The following is a 19,608-nucleotide window of genomic DNA, read 5'->3' as shown; positions in this document are numbered from 1 at the left end:
TAGATGTGGTCAAGGACATAGTGGTGATAACTGCTCTGTTCAAGATGATTTTATATCTTGTTGTTTATGTAAAGGTTCCCATATTGCAACTGATAAAAAATGTTTAGAATATGAAAGACAAAGAGCTATAAAGGAATCAATGGCTAAAAACTGTATTTCCTATTCAGAAGCTTCAAAGATACATCCATCTGTCTCTCGAATTTCATATGCAGTTACATTACTCTCATCACCTAACATCACTCCTAATACTTTTCCAACCCAGCATCAACATTCAACACCTAAAGCTATAAACAATACTTCATATAAAAAAACTGTTTTTGTTAAACCAAAGCCTCCACCTACACTTAGCAAAGGATATGACAAATCTGCTCACCAAGAAATTTTAAGGGATTTTAATATTCCCCAACCCTCTAATGGATGTGCATTAATTAACAAAGAAAATGAAAATCCTTTGGAATCCTCAGTAATTGATTTAATTATTTCTCTTATAAAATCTCTTAGTCAATCAAATGAATTTTCACCGTCCAACGCTGCCTTATTAGTTTCTGCAATTACTCAAATTTATAAACCAAATAATGGACAAAGTTCTTCAATGGAATTGTCAAAGCATCACTCCTAAAAAAAGTGATCTTATTTATTTATTAAATAAATATAAACCTTATATCTGTGCTCTTCAAGAGACATGGTTGAAACCAGGATCTTTATTTAAGATTCGTGGTTATTCATGTCTCAGAGAAGATCGTGTGGATGGGCATGGCGGAGTAGCCATGCTTGTGAAACACCCTCTTTCCTTTTCTCTCTTCTCTATTCCTTCTCACATTAATGATTTTTCTATTATTGCTGCTTTAGTTGAAAATATCTGTTATGTATCTATTTATATACCTCATCCTTCTTCTGCAATCTTAAATGAAATTAAAGATATTATTTCCATTCTTCCGAAGCCTTTTATGATCCTTGGTGATTTTAACTGTCGCCATGAATCCTGGGGTTACTTATCTTCTAATAGTTATGGTAACACATTAATAGATATATTTGATTCAGTGAATTTGTGTATATTAAATGATGGTCGTCCTACACGACGTTCTCATCCTGACGAGGGCCCAAGTGCTCCAGATTTAACAGTCACTACACCTAATCTTGCTTCTTCTTTGTCCTGGGATCCATTACGATCTACTTTTGGTAGTGATCACTTCCCACTATTATTATCATTTCCAACCTGCAATAATAACAATAAAGTATTACATAAAACTTATTCTCCTCGTTTAAAATATAAGCTTAATGATGTTGATTGGGATTTATATAAAGATCTAATAAAAAACAAAATTATTACACTTCCAAAAATTAATCCAGGTACAGAATCTCAGTGTGCAGATTCTTTAGCAAAAATCTTTATTGAGGTTGCCAATAAGATATTTCCAAGTAAAAATAGCTCTTTGGGTTTTATTCCTTCTCCTCCTTGGTGGGATAACGAATGTACTGAGGCAGTAAAGAGAAGAAAATATGCTGAAATTACATACTGTCAATGTTCCACTGATGAGAATTTTGAAATTCTTACAAAGAGTATGTCAGAAACTTCAATATTTCTAAAGAAAAAGAAATTTGATGGCTGGAAAAATTTCTGCTATTCAATATCACCTGATGTCAAACCATCTCTTGTATGGCAAAATATAAGAAGGTTTAGATCTGCATACAAAGATTCATCTCCAAAATCAATCCCTTTTCATTTAGTTAATAGCTTTTTAGATAAATTGGCTCCACCTTTCGTTCCTGAAGACTTAATAATTGTTTACCCTGTAATAAATATAAATAATGATAACTGTTTTGGTTTAAACAGTATATTTTCTCTCACTGAACTAAAAGGTGTATTGTCTCATGTTAAGGATTCTGCTCCTGGGCTGGATGGTATTCCGTATTCCTTTATCTCTCATTTAGATGATGATGCTTTATTTTATTATTTATCTCTTATAAATTCCATAGTGACATCTGGTAACATCCCCTCCACGTGGAAACGTCAAGAAATAATTCCCTTACTGAAACCTAATAGGTGTTCTTCAGACCATTCTGCCTATCGCCCAATCGCACTTTCTTCTGTTTTGATGAAAATTACAGAACATCTTATAAAAAATCGTTTAGAATGGTTTCTTGAGCATAACGGTCTATTATGTGAATCCCAATTCGGCTTCAGACGTGGGAAAAGTACTATTGATAGCTTAAGTATATTCATTTCTGAAATTCAGTTATCATTTTCAAATAATAAATCAGTAATAGCTGCGTTCTTAGATATAAATTGTGCCTATGATAATGTCGTAATAAGTATTTTAAAGAGTAAGCTTTTACAACTTAATATACCTCTGCTATTAACAAATTTTATCATAAACATGCTTTCCGAAAGATACATAACCCTGAAAGTAGATGACAGGAAGTCAATTACTCGACTTGTTTCAAAGGGCCTCCCCCAGGGATCAGTACTTAGCCCAATATTGTATAATATTTATACACACGATTTAAAATCATCACTTAATAGTGTAAATGTTCTTCAGTATGCTGATGATCTATTAATTTACTGTCGTGATATTTCTATTGAAAAAGCTAGTTCTTCTATAACACAACCGCTGATAAATTTAAAAACTTGGTTGGACTTAAACGGCCTTGATCTATCACCTGAAAAAAGTACAATAGTTTTATTCACGAGATCAAGAACTCCTCCTCCTATTTCTATATTTTATGAGGGTTATCAGATTCCAGTTAAAGATAATGTTAAGTTTTTGGGAATTGTCTTAGATTCGAAACTAACTGGTATCCCACATTGTGATTACCTAAATGCTAAATGTGAGCGTACTCTTAATATTTTAAGATGTCTGTCAGGTGTTTGGTGGGGTGCGCACCCTTTTTGCATGAAATTGTTATATAATGCTCTTATAAGAAGTATATTAGATTATGGTACATTCTTGCTGGAGCCTGGTAGTGTTAAGGCATTTAAAAAACTAGATCTCATACAGTCCAAAGCTTTACGAGTAGTTTCTGGTGCTATGCGGTCAAGTCCTATCAATGCTCTTCAATTAGAATGTGGTGATCCTGCACTACATCTACGTCGTCAATATTTAGCAGACAAATTTATATTCCGATCTTTTCAGTTTCTTAACCACTCTCTTTATAACAAACTTCAGAAACTTTCTCACTATATAGATTCATCTGCATATTGGTCAAATAAAAAACCACCTTGTCTAATCAATAGTTTTAAGAAATTTATCAACATAAAAGCTCCTATTCATCGATCCATTAATTATCCTCTTTTCAGTACTAGCTTTGAAGCATTAATGTTGCTTCCAGAAATTAATTTTAACTCAGATTTAAATAAGCACGATATTAGTACAAATTTTTCGTTTAATCTTCTTAAAAATACTGTTTGGGTTGATTACCATCATATTTACACAGACGCGTCTAAACATTCCTCCTCGGATCCCGTTGGTGTAGGTGTCTATCACGCTCAATTTAAAATATCACAGAAAATTAAACTTCCTCCGGAAACATCGGTGTTTACTGGGGAATGTTATGGTATTTTTAAGGCTATTGAATATATTATTCTATTTAAACTTCCAAAAACAATAATTTTCTCTGATTCAAAAAGTGCCTTACAGTCTCTCAATAGGTTCCCATTTAAATCAAAAAACATTTCTTCTGTTGTCATAGAAATAAGAAATCTATTAAATAAATGCAATCACTTTTGTCTTTCTGTGTTGTTTGTATGGATCCCCAGCCATAGCGACATTCCTGGTAATATAAAAGCAGACCAACTAGCTAATGAAGCCGTGGTCGATGGCGACATTTTCCCTTATAAAGTTTTTTGCCAGGATCTAGGTGCTCTTCCTATAGTTCACCTTCAGGATTGTTGGAATAGACTTTGGACTGAAACTGGTCAATCAAAAGGCAGGAAATATTTTAACCTTCAGCCACTTATTTCATTTAAACCATGGTTTTTCCGTGCCAAATGCAATAAGTTAGTATGTTCTTCTATCATAAGAATGCGTTTGGGTCATGTTTGCACTCCTGTTCATCTTAATAGATTAGGCATTGTATCTACTGACATGTGTGAATGTGAATCCGATAAATGTGATCTAGATCACATTTTCTTTTCATGTTCTCTATACGACCGCTCCTCATTCCTGAATGATCTAATATCTCTTAATGTTCCTTTTCCTACCTGTATATCCCGTCTAATTATGTATCCATGTAAATTTTATAAAATATTGTCATCTTTCATTCTTCAGAATCATATTAAAGTTTAAATATTTGTAATGTTGTGTAAGTAGCAAGTATATATATGTACATTTATGAAATTTTTAATATCCGTTTCAATCCTCTTTCTACTTATCTGATCCTTTCCCGTGTTCCGTATCCTTTTTTAACTTAGTTTCCCAATCTTTTAATTTCCGTTATTGGCAAAAAGTAAACGCTATTGCCAAAAGAAGAAAAAAAAAAAAATTTAGTAGCAGCGCGCTAGTAGATACCTGACTAGTGATTTTATACTGACTTATACATGTCCCACGCCCAACCGTAGCCTTTTAGAACTCGTTGATGAGCAGCGCTTATGGATATTTATTTCTTTTTATATATAATATGTCTGTTTTGATTTTGATTAATTTATATGATAACATTACTAGGCTATTATAATATTATCTTTGTCTCAAAGTGAAGGTTGGATTTTTCCCAATATCCTGAGCGGTACTGCATTTTAATATACAGGGCGAGCCACTAACTTAGGTGTGTACTTGCTGGTCTCGTCATCTCTTAAAAAAAGCTTGAGGTCTACTTATTACCAATAAAGCTACGTCTGTTTTATATATTACGTAAGATTGGTCTGTGTGTATAAATGTTAGCATGCGGTTTTATATTTCTTTGAGGATAAAATCATATTATATCAATAATTCTAGGCACAGTATAGTATTGATTTTCCTGCAAGAAGAATAATAATTTCGGCTTTAACAAATCACGAAAAGATTAGGAATACGATAGTACCTATACCTACCTACTACGATACTGCAAACAATAAAAAAACTTGTAGAATATACATAAGTTTAGGTTTAGGTATATGTAGTTACCCAATTATTATGCTATTCCAATGTAAGGTCACCCACATCCTAAGACTATAAGAAATAAAATTAACAAAATTATGCAGATATGTCAATAATTAATCAGATTAATAAATTCCTAATTATTAAGTGCTACATCTGAATGCAAGCCGGCTCTAATGAGAGCATGTTCAACGAGTTATTGAGTCAAATCAATCACTTTTTACCATTAAATTAATTATTTTCATGATAATGGCTTCATATTTAGTTGTTGATTACGACGTTAAAATGGTGTTAATACCTATCTTGCCCGTGCGTCAATAAATTCTCTAATAGAAATTATGTATGGACACATCAAAGGAAAAACAAATTTGTTGTTTTTATTTAATTTAGCAGCATTTTCCTATTTATTAACCTTTTAAACCTTCTCTGGACTTCCACAAATAATTCAAGCCCAAAATTAGCTTAATCGGTCCAGCCGTTTTCGAGTTTTAGCGTGACTAACGAACAGCAATTCATTTTTATATATATAGAATAGAATAGATAATCCCACAGAGAACAACCTATTTAGTTATCTCGAAGGGAATTTATTAATAATATAAAATGGGTAGTCTATTGTGGGGAACCCAGTATATATATATATATATATATAATTAAATTAGATTAGTCGAAACATCAGCTCAAAAATTCACAGATACATAAAACAGATACGCACGACGCGTCTCATACACACACAATACAACACAGAAACAGTTTAACCTTCTATTAAAGATGTGTTAAGTAAAATGCAGTTGCAAATAATTTGGTCAATTAAACGATTTAAAATATTTTCACGTTGCGTTGTTAAGAAAACATCATGGAGAGGAAGTGATTTGACTCGGGAGTTAGATATTATTAGATAACTACTAAGAAAATAATCAAAAGTAATCCCTACTTAAGATTATAAATGTGAATGTAAGTTTGTTTGTTCCCGCTTCCACGCCTAAACTACTCAACCGATTTTGATCAAATTTTATAAAGAGATTAGAGCTTGAAAAAGGACATAAGCTACCTTTAATTGCGATAAAATAAATGGAGGGGTTGAAATAGGGGATGGAAGTTTGTATGGGAATTCATCGAATTTGGAGATAAACCCATAAACTTTGTATTTAGGCACTTGACAAGAAGTAATTTATAAACATTTATTCGAGCATTTTTAAAACTTTGACCTACATGGGGATGAAATAGGATATTAAAGTTCGTAGGGAAAAACTATTACAGAGACTGTCGATAATAACAAGGGATATCCGCTGTATCATAGAAGAACGCCACCAGCAGCGGAATTAGCAGTTTGTATGTAGGTATGTATTATTTTCAAAGTATCCTAAAAATGAAAATGCTGCACAAAGTAACTTTTCCACGCGGACGAAGTCGCGAGTAGAAGCTAGTAGTAAATAAAAGTACCCAATAGCTTAAGATAATTTTGTTCAAGCGTTGTTGTTTCAAGCACAGAATATATTAAAAATGTACAAAGTCCCCGCCTCTGGAATAAGCCCTGTGTTGAACTGTTGGAATCCTTCGCTTTCCTCAGGACTCTGCACTACTTAACGCATATTCGCTCAGAAGTTTAAAATCAAACCCAACCAGTGGTCCCATTCGCAAAGACGTTTATTCCAAACACGCCTATTTCTGCCGCGAAGCAGTAATGTGTAAGCATTACTGGGCAAATGAGATTTAACATCTTGTGTCTCAAGGTGACGAGCTCAATTGTAGTGCCGCTCAGAATTGTTGGGTTTTTCAACAATCCTGAGCGGCACTGCATTTTAATGGGCAGGACGTATCAATTACGATCAGCTGAATGTCCTGCTTGTCCTGTCCCTTATTTTCATACAAAAACGTCGTCCATTAACGTTCAATAACGGCCCATTAATGTACATTCCATATTTTTCTTCTTCTTTTTCTACTATAATAATGTAGGCCTAAAGCTGAGGCTGTGTATCATCTTAAATACGTCCAATTCTCCCCGTGACCCGTTTTCTGATGTTTTCAACGCATTTACAATTTTCCTCTTGGCGCTTCACAACCCCAAGAATGCCATTCTAAAACCTTCTTAATATAGGAGGATTTTCTCTACGTCAACATTCAATTTACATAACAATTTATTGAATTAGCTTCTATATTGCGAAAATTTAAGATATTCCAACTGTTATGAGATTTTCTTGGGTGCTTATTCCGCTATTTCTTTCACCAATTCGACACGTGTTTTGACACGTAGTCTTGTTTCAAAATTCAGCGAGTCAACATCTCCTGATGATGCCACGTGTAGAGGCGAAAAACGTATCGAATTGTTGAATTAACTCTCAAGGAAAACTCATAACATTAGGATCAGTAAATTTTCTTTCTATGGGCTCAGGTGTGTTGCACAATGCATCATAAATGGTACATTGCGAAGTTATTTATGTACCTACATAACTACTTACATATTTTGTACAAATTTCGATATCATTTTATTTTCAAAGCTACCATTGTGTAATTTCGACCTCCTTTAACAAAATTAAAGATAACGTGTTGCGTTAACTTATTTTATTGATATTTTAATAGCATGTTCTTTTTTATTTAGTGATATTATCTTGTACACAAATAGGGTAAAGAAAAAACATCGATTAATGTAACGTACATGATAATGGTGGCAATGTATATCTCGCCAGTCAGTACGTACATTTTGTCTCCCAAGTAGAGGTCTATGCAGTTCTGGATTATACCTACCTACCTGGAAAAAACAACTGAAAATATAAAGATTCTAATAATATTGGAAATTCAGGCGATCTGCAAATCAATGTATTCTGGCACTCAATCTTAAGGTGGGTCCAAAAGGGTTAAGATGAGATGCGTGTCAAGATACTATAAAGCCAAAGGAAAAGAAGCGGTTGTCTCATTTAGGTGTAGAAAGGGCTCCTGAAGGACCTGAGCAATTCTATGGGGTGTGGCGATGGACCACATTACCTTATCTACATAACCGGGCCAGGAACTGTATAACTAAAATCGTACCTGCCTAATAGCCCGGCAACGCATCTCTTTTTCTCCGATATTGTGGATGAATTGCCCGATTGCCCCGTCTAATCTTAAAAAGCTACCAGAGAAGTGGACGAGGAGAACTAACGAGCGTACGGGTCACCTGGTGCTAAGTGATCACCGCCGTCCACATTCTCTTGCAACACCAGAGGAATCACAGGAGCACTGTCGGGCTGTTAGACAAGTCTACGCTCTTTTTTTGAAGGTACCCAAGTCGTATGGTGCTGCAAACATCGCACAAGGAAGCTCATTCCATAGTGTGATTGTACTTCGAAAGAATGTACGTAGAAGGTTCCTTGAAAACCTTTACCTTTCATAAGCTATATAGTACCTATTTTAAAAGTAAAAAACAACTCAAAATTTATTTTGATACGAATTTAATAAGTTGTTTTGTTACCAAAAGCAGACAATTTTTATATTTTTATTAAATGATTATACATCATTTATAACACTGAACACTTGGTACGTTGTCCATTAACCCTAAAAAACATACAGTATTCCGAGCTATAGTTATTATCAATTAAATAATGTTACTAATTAAATTTGTCACAACGAAACTATGTAACCTTGCAATACCCATTCGTTTTTAAAATACATTCTATATCTACCGGTACACAAACGTAAATTATATTATCTATTAATTATCCAATGATCACTAATATAATATGTGCCAGCGATATTATTGTGATACAGACCGAAATCGCCACGCAGATGCAATAAAATAAGATTTAATGTTTTATCTTTGTACTTTTTTCGTTCCCAAACTGATTATGAATAAACTTTGCTAGATAGGGTCAATGTAGTTTTTAATTGAGAAAATCTCTATGCTGGCTTTCTCGTCTAGTCCCAGATAACTTTACATATATATGATTGTAAATATGCAGTCACATTTATTTTGGACAACGGATTTATAGTAATATTAATATTTTAAAAAATATTTCCTAAAATGTTGTTAGTATTTTAAATTGAACTTCTACCAATTAATTTTATTAAAATAATTGGTAATTAATTATCATCCATTGGTTGTGGTTCGGTAAGCGCATAGGTAACAAGAGGCTTATGGTAGTTGAATCATCAGTAATTAATGGTCTGGTTGACCGACGTGCGCGCGCTTCGTAAAAATTCACTTTTGATAATTTTTCACTAACCCAATAATTGTACTATTATGTAATTTTGCTATTTTTAAATTTTTTTTAGCTTCTTTCCAGCTGCTTTTAGCTAATTACAGATCTCTAATTTGATAGTTCATACATTTGAAAGGTTATAATATTGTTGACAAACTTAAAAATTATACTGGCAGTTATTTGATGATGATGGACTTTGCAATTTTAGATATTATGTTATTATTGTCATGACATTGTCGTACTTGTCACTTGGATCTCCATAAATCGATTAAGTAATATTTTCATTTTAAAATACCACCCACTTCGATGGCTGTGACACCTTCCAAGGCCTTCAGGGAATACAAGAGCTTTGGCACATAAGAACGAGTACGTTCTTGTGTCAAAGAATATATTGGGATGGTACTGACTACAAATTCGAATTCAAATGTGTTTATTCAAAATAGAATGTGACATCACTTATTGGAAGACACAAACAAAAACTACCACCCATTCCAAAATGAATGCCTCAGATCTGAGAAGAACGGGCGCAACAAACTCAACGGGCTTTTTATTTTCATCGACAAAATATGTTTACAAAGTAATATTGTATAATTAAACTTATTATTTAATAGCCTGCGGGCGATCACTCCATTCCCAATGTATGGTAGCATTAAGAAAGTAATTTATGTTATAGTAACCTTTACCACACAAACGATTTTTAACAATTCCTTTGAATAATGTAATACTTTTGTTTTGAACATTTTCTGGGATCTTGTTGTTAAAGCATATACATCACAAGTACTTGTGTACACTTTAATAATTAATAGTCAATTAATTCTATTGTGGTAGGTAAATCGTATTCTGAGGCGTGTACTTTAGGATCTTCCAAACTATTCTAAGTTCGACCTTGTATACGTCACACGCCGAAAGGTTTCGAATTAGAATACTGAATAGGTAACAGTCACAGACAGTCTAATTTCATATTCTTTCATATGCAATAATTGCGTAGATACAGATAATTAAAACTACTTTTAAAATATAAATTGCGGTCATATGAAATAAAATATTCTGTAATTGGTAAATTCATTGTCAGTAGGAATATTAACTATATTCTAAGTTCTAACGTTATAAATAGCGAAAAAATCTTGATTTTTTATGAAAAAAGCGTTTAGTTTAAGAAATCTTTCAGGGCAATAAAAGTACCCACGAATGTGGACGTTTCTGGTTACGATAATAACTTGTAGAAACACATAATTATTTAGGTACTTAAGTATAATGTTATATTTTGTACCATCGCACACTTCTCATCGAATACCATTTTCCCCCAATATTTCTAAACATCCTGAATATTTTTTAACCCTGAAGTGGATGAGAGATGGACTTGGTGACCTTCCACATCTCACACCCATACAGCAATAAGGTCTTCACGTTGGACCGGAATATACTAGAGATAACCTTTATTCATAACATAGACATTACATAAGCCTTTCGTTTTTTGATGAGATGAGTGTAAATTGAATTTATTTATAAGCCCCGTATTTATTCTAGTGGGATTGTCAAGTGAAAGTAGCTGTCGTGTCCAGTTTGTTAATTTGGAACCGTTAAGAGATATTTTATTTTAAACATAAGATTAACATTTTATGAGAACTTAACTAAAAATCTTATGTTAAGACTCGTTTGACGTAGCGCACTAATAGCAGGTGCGAGTTTGTGATCAATATAATAACAATAACAAATCTGTTTGTTTATTTATTCCCGATAATACCCGAAACAAGTGCAACTAGGAACTTTATAGTTATTTCGGGTATTTTTATTTTAGAATGTTTATTCGGTTTCGCGCAGTAAAATTAAAACATAAATTATTTGTGTTCTACTTGTATTTACTTATACATATATACCTACAATTCACAATATTCAATTTATATTAATATAATTCAAGATAAAGTTAGGTTTATAATACTATAAAAGTATTAAATATATGAGTCGAAAATTAACAATAATTACTGTAAGACTATAGTCTTACAGTAGTTAGTATTGCCCTACTTCTAGAATATTACAATTTTTACTTTATATATGCTTCACCTGTATGTACCTACCTATCTATGTAACGGATAGGTACTTTTAAATGTAGAACTGAAACCTTTGCATACTTATCAAAAACTGACGACAATAAAAAATTTTTTAGCAATCTCTGTCACTTTAAGTAGCGGGTTATGTTTTTTGTATGAAAGTGAATCTTTAAACGTAATTTTCGACCCCTTCGTAACGTCGGATTAATTAATAACTTTGCAAACTTGTGAACGACTGATGACAATTTGTCACTTTTCTTTTTATGAAAATAGGGGACGAGACGAGAAGGACGTTCAGCGGATGGTAATTGATACGCCCTGCCCATTACAATGTAATGCCGCTCAAGATTCTTGAAAAACCCAAAAATTCTGAGCAGCACTCCAATTGCGCTTGTCACCTTGAGAAGAAGATGTTAAGTATCATTTGCCCAGGAATTCCACTAGCTACGGCGCCCTTCAAACTGAAACACAATAATGTTTACACATTACTGCTTCACGGCAGAAATAATCGCCGTTGTGGTACCCATAATCTAGCCGGCATCCTGTGCAAAGGAGCCTCCCACTGGTATAACTTAACGCGAGTAAAACAAAATGTATTGAATCCTCCCCACCAAATGTAAAAAAATTCAACAAGTATAATTTTAAATAGGGTTTTTTTTCAAACTTGTAGATTCTACTTCGTTTCTTGGAATAGTATTAGATGAAAAGCTACAAGCTACAATGAAAAGCGATTGCCTCAATATGAGCACCCTATTGAGGCAATCTTAAACAAACTCAGTGCTGCTACTTTTGCAATCAGAAGAATTAAATGTCTTACTGACTAAAACAGCGAGATTGATGTATTTCAGTTATTTCCATCGCATTATGTCATATGGAATTTTGGTATGGGGGTAAAGCAGCTGATATCGATACAATAGGTATTTGTTTTACTAAAAAGGGCGATTAGGGCCATCTCTCATCTGAATTCTAGAGAATTCCTTAGAAAACATTTCAAAAAATAGGTATTCTTACAATAGGAAGAGAAGCTGAGCGGAGTTCCCATCGGGTGACTCCAATTGAATTCTGTGTTAAATTGTTCCTCGGCCATTTCTGGACCGATTTAAAAAAAATTGAACTCATAGAAAGCTTTCGAAATTTTCTAGGTTATTGTCGAGGAAGAATTTTCAATTTCGACTCGATTCAATTATTATAATTAAAAACAAACATAATTTACGAATAATTCTAAATTAACACGCGCTATTTATATTTATTTAAAAATTGAGCCGATTGATCAAAATCTCGTTTGATTATTTTGTTTTGTTTCTGCACACAGACTTAGTTTACCTCGCTTCGCTCAAATATACGCCGCAGCGGAGCGGTACGACGAGCGACTGCAGCATCCTAGATGATGTCCTCCCAGACGTATCCGTCGACAGCGACACCCTTAGCTCGTCTTCGTCTGGGCTCTTGCATGAGCGCGAGCATCACTCGCAAAACCAAATTTTGTTTTGAAGGTCCTATTGCAAGAAGCGCAGTAAAGAGACCCACATGAATTGCGAGTATAGTTGTAGGAGGGCTTGGGTCGAGTTTTATGGATCAGGCGTTTGGCGTCAAGGTCTTCAAGACGGGAACGCTTAAAGTTTTCTATACCCGTGTTGACAGCAGTTCGCCACTCCGACCTCTGCGTTGCAAGCTCCTCCCATGACTCACTAGACATGCCAATAGCAGTCAAGTGGCGTTGTAACGCAGAAACTGTCCTCCAGGCTTTCGTTTACCTGAGCTAAGCTCAGAGTAAAATACCTTTTTTGGTAATCTGGAAGACTCCATGCGTACAAGGTGTCTACACCAGCGTAGTTGGCCTTTCATTAGCATACACTCCATTCCAGCGAGTTTAGCTCGACGTAGAACCTCCATCGTTTCAACCGTCATCGTTCATCGTTCGAACCTTTGGCACACGATCCTGCCATCTCACCCGAAGACACTTCATGTGGAAGGTATCAAGGCGTCTGATATCTCCCTTGTAAAGACACCAGGTCTCCGAGGCATAGAGCAACAATGGTAAGATTATGGCCCTGTAGACAGCGAGTTTTGTGTGGAGTTTCAGGTCATGTGATTTCCAAACTCGTCGGTTAAGACCACCGAAAGCTGCAGCTGCTTTGGCGCAGAGATCTCAGACTCTAGACGATTATCACTGCGCAAAATAGTTCCAAGGTACCGGAAGGTACCTACTTCTGGCAGTGGTGTTCTTCGTAGGTAAACAACACCATCGTCCGCAGATTTACCTTTCGCAGGTTGTTTTAGAATCTAGGTCTTAGAAGCACTGATTACTAAGCCGAATTTACGACAGGACTCATCTAATAGTCGTTCAAACTGTCAGCCATAAGGCAGACATCGTCGGCATACAGAACATCTATTACTGAAACAGAGTCTATTTTGCGTTTTGCTCTGAGACGTGCGAGGTCGAAAACGCTTTTGTCGCGGACATTTATGGTAATCTTGTCATTACAGCTTTTAAGAGCGTCATTCATTACTGCAGCGAAGTAGATAGCGAAAAGGGTCGGAGCCATTACACAGCCTTGCTTGACACCGCTAGTGACCGGGAACTGGTCTGTAAAGTTGTTTTCGTGACGCACACGGGCTGTCATGCCTTCGTGGAACTGGCGCACTAAATTGACGAACTTTGCAGGACAGCCACATTTTTCTAGAACAATCCAGAGGGCGGTCCTAGAAACACGGTCAAAGGCCTTTTCCAGGTCCACAAAACATAAATAGAGGTCGCGGTGTTGTTCAAAACTTTTTTCTTGAAGTTGCTTGACTACAAAGATGGCATCAACCGTACCTCTTTTAGGTCTGAACCCGCACTGGGTCTCCGGAAGGAAGCATTCAGCTAAATTACTAAGGCGACTATTGATGATGTGCGCCAGAATTTTGCCAGCTGTGGAAAGCAATGCAATGCCTGTAAACGAGCCACAATCGGAGAGGTCCCCTTTGCCTTTATATAGCTTGCTGATAGAAGCATCCTTCCAGTCTTGTGGAACCATCTCAACATCCCAAATCAGTTTGATAAGTTCAAAAAGTCTGGATCTGATACTCGGTCCACCATATTTGAAAATTTCAGAAGACATACTGTCCGAACCAGGTTATTTACCATTTTTTAAACGGTTGATCGCAGTAACGAACTCGGCGTACGAAGGCGGGTCATCCAAGCCCGAAGCAGATGGCAAGCTCTCAAGTGAATTAATGTAAGACAGATCTGCTCCTTGACTACCGGGATTGAGCACTTCATTAAAATGTTCAGCCCAACGAAGAAGAACCTCATTTGGATCTGTCAACTTCTTAGCTTTATCTCGCGAGTAAACAGGGGCAGTCCTTTTAGCGCGGGGTCCGTAAACGGATTTTAGCCCTTCGAAAAATTTTGCTGTTTGGCTAGTGTCAACTAACCATTGTAGTTCTTCGGCTTTACGGCGCCACCAACTATCCTTTTGTTCTCGGATCTTTGCTTTAAGATCCTGCTGAAGAGACTTGCGCTGCCCTGCACTGATGACTCCTCTTAGAGCGAGACGATAGTTTTCAACAAGCTGCCGTATTTCCACATCAGAATCATCGAACCAGTCTTGATGTTTTTTATGTAGTGTGCCAATAACTCGCTGAGAAACACCATAGAGAGCCGTGGAATATGTACGCCACTTGGCATCCACTGAGGTAATATCATGAGTGCTGGGCATTGCTGCCTCAAATTCCGCATCTAGCTCACGACACAGTCCCTCATCACGCACCAAACGCGCATAAGCAAGTCGAGCTGGAATCCTGTGCTCTACGCGGAGGCTTGTAGTAAAGCTTCATCCTGGATCTAATAAGACGATGGTCAGTCCAGCCTTGGGCACCACGCATTGCTCTTGTAATAAGTACATCTCTCAGGTCTCGCCGGCGTACAATGATGTAATCAAGAAGATGTCAGTGCCCAGAGCGTGGGTGCATCCAAGATGTCTTGTATTTATCGGGTAGCCTGAAGAATGTGTTTGTTATGCTGAGGTTGAATTCGGAGCATAACGTCAGGAGAGCAACACCGTTGGTGTTGCACTTACCTACTCCATGTCGCCCCAGTACGTTCTTCCAGGCGATATATTCTGTGCCAACACGCGCATTAAAGTCACCCAGCAGAATCAACTTGTCACAATCTGGAATCCCCAGCAAAACATCACGCAGATTCTCATAAAATTTAAGTTTGTCCTCATCAGGTGTTGTCATAGTAGGCGCATACACGCTTACAAGATGTACGTATTTCCTGGGAGCCATGTGGAGCCGTAGTGTCATGAGCCTGTCATTGATCCCTTTTGGAGGCTCCACTAGCGATCTAGCGATGTTGTTTCGGATCGCAAATCGAACACCATTTGCGGCTCGTTCATTTGCAGGTTTACCCTCCCAGTAATACGTATATCCACCCAATTCCTCACAGAGCTCACCGCTATCCGCTAAATGTGCCTCACTGAGTGCGGCTATGTCGATGTTATAGCGGGACAATTCACGCGCTATGAGTGAAGTTTTCCTCTCAGGACAGAGGTTGTTTTCATTGTCCAGTAGCGTTCTTACGTTCCACGCAGCTAAATTTAAGAATGCATTTAATTTATGTTTCTTTCGACCGCTTTTAATTGGTGACCAGATGACCGCGGTTAGCCACCTGGGTTGCATTGAGGCGAGCTTTGTTTAGGCCACCTTTTCTAGGCCCCTCCCCGGATTGGGGAAAGCAGTGCGATCCCTAAATAGGGCTGCTTTGTCGTCGGGTGAGCTGCCGTACCAGTTCTCTCGCCTCTAGTGATTTCCAATACGACCCTCACCACCCAACCGCCGTACGTGCAAAGATCTAGCTAGGGACCAAACTCACCTGCTCAGTGCCCACCGCCAGTCCTCATCGCCGCAGGACTTGCACTCTCCGTCCAGTAATGAGCCAGGGGTCATCAGCGCGGGAATATATTAAAGTGGGTAAGCATTTGCGCATACACCCCCTCTCTCCTCTTCCAGTCCTTGTTACCAGTGGGGCGGAAGTCCGCTACGACTGATTAGCACTAGAAGATGCGGTGACTGGCCGCATATCTCTTGGATCCCGACATACGCCCTATCAGGCATGTCACAGGTGCCCTGCTGCAGCGCCACGGTCGCCGGGTTTGAAGCCATACTGATGGTACAGACGGTGTCCGCCTTCCGAGACGCTGCAGACTTTATGCAATTTATGGAGGAATCAGCCCATTAAACTAAGTTTGTGAAACTCAGTCCCCTTCACTGGATTTAGCCCGTGGATCGACACGGTTTACCGGGATACGGCCGCTGCATGCACAACAGCTACTTGGAGCCACCAGTGAACAGATTTATGGAATGTTTATAATGTAGACAGAATCCACCATCTGCGATGCAGATCGATCGGTAGTATTCTGCAAGATTCCACTGCAAAACATCCCACTTATATCCCATCCTAGCATCCTAGTAATAATATATGGCTGGTTTATTGTGGAAGGAATGAATACATTGAAAATAAAGATACACGTGATATCAACACAAAATAGCAGTTACAATAAACGAGAATCGGTAAAATACAAAACTCATTTCTATGTCTCAGTGTACAGTTCGTCAATAAAATTGCAAATAATATTACATCTCTAACTCCTGCTAAATTCAAAAAAATTATAAAGAATCGCCTTATTCAAAAGGCCTAGTTACTATGCGATTAAAGAATATATAGAAAATAAAGAAGTATGGAAAATAGATGCTCCTGGTCTACCTAATAATAATTCTTCATGAATGTACCATGAATATAATTGCAATCTTTTGGTTAATTTTAAAGGCCGGAACGCATTAGCGCGGCGCTGCGCAGCGCTGCACAGCGTGACATTAATCGTCAAAATATTATTTCAACCATTTTGTATGGAACATGTCGCACCAGAGCGTCGCTGCGCGTCGCGGCAGAGTTGCCTCCGAGAGAATATTTTGACGCGCAGCGCCGCGACGCCGCGCAGTGCAGCGACGCTCAATGCGACACAGCAAGCGGCCCGTCGCTTCAGTATGCATACTGTTAAATTTATAGAATTTTGTCTTATAATTTAATTAATTTTATTATTAATTTTATTAGTTCAATTTAATAAATTCATTATTTTATTATATTCATTTATTTTGGATGCGTACCCTTACAAACTTATTTAACAAATTTATTTTGTATATTACAGCCATTGTAAAATACTCTATTGATTGAAAAGAGTGGCCGTTGCGTTCCTTGTATGTTATTTTCAAGAGCTCTACTTTTTCCGAACCATTTTGATAGATTCAGTAGTTTAAAAGAAATATTTATAGCGACGATTCAAAAGCGCTTAGTTTAAGCCTAATTCAATAAAGTTTATTTGGCTTTGACTTGGATTGACTTTGAAATCTTATTTTTTTTCCTCATCCCTTAATAGGTTCTTCCTCTGCACACAATAAAGAAATAATGACCTATCACTATCGTTCATCTTGTAATGTTGCTCGCACGCAAACTGCTATAGAAATGACGCGAGCTGCCGCTTACTGCAGTTGTAGTGCGATAGGTACCGTCTAGCGACGTGAAGCGACGCGCAGCGCGGCGCCGCTGTAATGCGTTCCCACCTTTAATTCTAGCAATACAAATTATATAATTCGTTTAGTAGGCGTTCCAATTGTTGCGAATCCAGTACTAAATGGGTCCCTCGCTTCACGTAGGTACATCATGGGGTTCCAGAATTTTTAAAGTGCTCTGCTGCGGATTGCACGGTGTTTCAAGAAACTCCGCCACGGATAACCAAACTGTGGAATGAGCTTCGTCGCTTGTTATTTTTATGGATACCTCCATAAAAGCGTGTTCGATTACTGTGAAGTGTGGCAACGTTCTTATAATTCCTCTGGCGTTGCAGGAGAGTGTGGGAAGCGGTGATCACTTACCACCAAGGGACCTGTATGGTTTGTTAGTCCACCACATCCATATTTAAATTCAAATACTTTTATTAACAATAGTATTTAAAATCACTTATTAAATTTCAAAAACGACCATTCATCAAACACCAAATGGGCGCAAGAAACTTAGTGGACTTCATTTATTTTATAGAATTTCGTCACAAAATAATTTTGTACAATAAAATTTTGTGTTATACAGCTTGAGGGCCGTCCGCGTCGCTTCATTCCCAATCTGTGGTATCATTAAACTTGTTATTTACGTAAATGAAACCTTTACTACATAAACGTTTTTTAACTTTTGAATTTCGTAACACTTTTGTTTTGTATATTTTCAGGGATCGTGTTGTAAAACCATATACAATTGCCCTACAATAATAAAATCTTTATCTCTGGTTATCTTAGCTATGTAAAGCGATTCTAGTCAGACATTGCGAAGGTTGCTTCAGGGAGGTTTTATTTAAATGGGTTAAATAAAACAAATATCCAGGTGCACATAACACTTATATTTTAACGTAACGTGGCATATAGATAAAATAAACATTTTTAAATTAAAACAACGAACTCATTAGGTACACAAGCGGAGATCTATCGACCCAAATAATAGATAAATATACACTAACACTTCGAGACATTATATTATTAAAATAAATCCATTTATGTAACCGTTACCAAAACTATTACAATATGATCTCTATTAATTTAGCCCGACTTCTGAAACAACTATATTCATTACACTTTTTAATGAGTATAAATAATTTATGGTAAAATAACAACGCAATTAAAAAATTATCATAATATGAATGTAACTTTTCAACATTATTATTTCGTGTTTCTTTATATATATACCATACCCCCTTATTCATAATAGTCCGCTAACTTAAAGCATTGCTAATTCTCACTTTGTCTTCTTCTATTGACCTAAGTCAGAATGAGAAAAAACACTCCTTAGCGGCGGTTTAATGTTAACGGACCATTATGAATAAGGATTGAATATATTGTCCGTGAATATATAAATTCCACGGGTACACTTAATTATAGCGATTGTCTTTTATAAAAAATTAATTTTATTCATGATTTAACTTAAAAAATCACATCTCACCACTCTTTGTCGCGTGATGAGTTTATATGTTATATTATTTACACATCTCTAATGCTCAATATCATTTTGGTAGAAAGCATCGTTACATCTTTGTATAAAGGCCACAGTTATATACATGTGTACGAGTTGAGAGCAAGATTTACTTAACGGGATAGCTGATTTCAAATACTTTATAATATCTCTTTTATGAGCTGACAAAGTATATTATTTACTACGTGATTAGCAGTGATTAAAGTAGCAAAAACAAGAGACAAAAATCGAGATGACCATGAAATTATATACCCTCT

General features: G+C 36.5%; 1 long non-coding RNA gene across 2 annotated transcripts; it reads right to left on the bottom strand.

Annotated features, from left to right (window-relative positions):
* Positions 1–450: 450 nt before the first annotated feature.
* Positions 451–2,219, bottom strand: LOC126966827 (uncharacterized). Of its 2 annotated transcripts, XR_007729828.1 has the most exons (3): positions 1,636–2,219; positions 1,331–1,503; positions 451–1,216 (listed from the first exon to the last, which is right to left on the bottom strand). It is a non-coding gene; the product is annotated as an uncharacterized LOC126966827 (long non-coding RNA). The 2 variants fall into 2 exon arrangements; XR_007729827.1 differs by lacking the exon at positions 1,331–1,503.
* Positions 2,220–19,608: the final 17,389 nt, after the last annotated feature.

Source organism: Leptidea sinapis, chromosome 11 (assembly GCF_905404315.1).
Source record: "Leptidea sinapis chromosome 11, ilLepSina1.1, whole genome shotgun sequence".
In the NCBI taxonomy this organism is placed as follows: domain Eukaryota; kingdom Metazoa; phylum Arthropoda; class Insecta; order Lepidoptera; family Pieridae; genus Leptidea; species Leptidea sinapis.
Note: the sequence above shows the minus strand (reverse complement) of the source record. Positions and strands in the feature narration are given on the sequence as shown.